The 1,018-nt window shown below is 45.2% G+C and overlaps 1 pseudogene across 1 annotated transcript; it reads left to right on the top strand.

Moving 5' to 3' along the window:
- Window positions 1-3: 3 nt before the first annotated feature.
- LOC108533041 (40S ribosomal protein S6 pseudogene) lies at window positions 4-777 on the top strand (annotated as a pseudogene). Its single transcript, XR_001886630.1, has one exon. The product of XR_001886630.1 is annotated as a 40S ribosomal protein S6 pseudogene (transcript).
- Window positions 778-1,018: the final 241 nt, after the last annotated feature.

The raw sequence follows: 1,018 nt of genomic DNA, 5'->3' as shown, positions 1-1,018 counted from the left end.
AAGATGAAGCTGAACATCTCCTTCCCAGCCACTGGCTGCCAGAAACTCATTGAAGTGGACGATGAACGCAAACTTCGTACTTTTTATGAGAAGCGTATGGCCACAGAAGTTGCTGCTGACGCTCTGGGTGAAGAATGGAAGGGTTATGTGGTCCGAATCAGTGGTGGGAACGACAAACAAGGTTTCCCCATGAAGCAGGGTGTCTTGACCCATGGCCGTGTCCGCCTGCTGCTGAGTAAGGGGCATTCCTGTTACAGACCAAGGAGAACGGGAGAAAGAAAGAGAAAATCAGTTCGTGGTTGCATTGTGGATGCCAATCTGAGCATTCTCAACTTGGTTATTGTAAAAAAAGGAGAGAAGGATATTCCTGGACTGACTGATACTACAGTGCCTCGCCGCCTGGACCCCAAAAGAGCTAGCAGAATCCGCAAACTTTTCAATCTCTCTAAAGAAGATGACGTCCGCCAGTATGTTGTGAGAAAGCCCTTAAACAAAGAAGGTAAGAAACCTAGGACCAAAGCACCCAAGATTCAGCGTCTTGTTACTCCACGTGTTTTGCAGCACAAACGGCGGCGTATTGCTCTGAAGAAGCAGTGTGCTAAGAAAAACAAGGAAGAGGCTGGAGAATATGCTAAACTTTTGGCCAAAAGAATGAAGGAGGCTAAGGAGAAGTGCCAAGAACAAATTGCGAAGAGACGCAGACTTTCCTCTCTGCGAGCTTCTACTTCTAAGTCTGAATCCAGTCAGAAATAACTTTTGAGTAACAAATAAATAAGATCAGACTCGGGGAAAAAAAAAAAAACTTTGCTCTTATAATGTCTTTTTTGTTGTTGAGACAAGGTCTCACTGTTGCCCAGGCTGGAGTGAAATGGTGCAATCATAGCTCACTGTAACTCTGAACTCCTAGGCTCAAGCAATCCTCCCACCTTAGCCTCCTGAGTAGCTGAGATTACAAGTGTGCACTATCATGCCCAGCTAATTTTTCATTTTTTGGTAGAGACCAGGTCTTTCTATGTTG

The sequence above is a fragment of the Rhinopithecus bieti genome, unplaced genomic scaffold, assembly GCF_001698545.2.
Source record: "Rhinopithecus bieti isolate Rb0 unplaced genomic scaffold, ASM169854v2 scaffold_10654, whole genome shotgun sequence".
Lineage (NCBI taxonomy): Eukaryota > Metazoa > Chordata > Mammalia > Primates > Cercopithecidae > Rhinopithecus > Rhinopithecus bieti.
The sequence above is the reverse complement of the archived record's forward strand: the minus strand, read 5'-3'. Positions and strand labels throughout refer to the sequence as shown.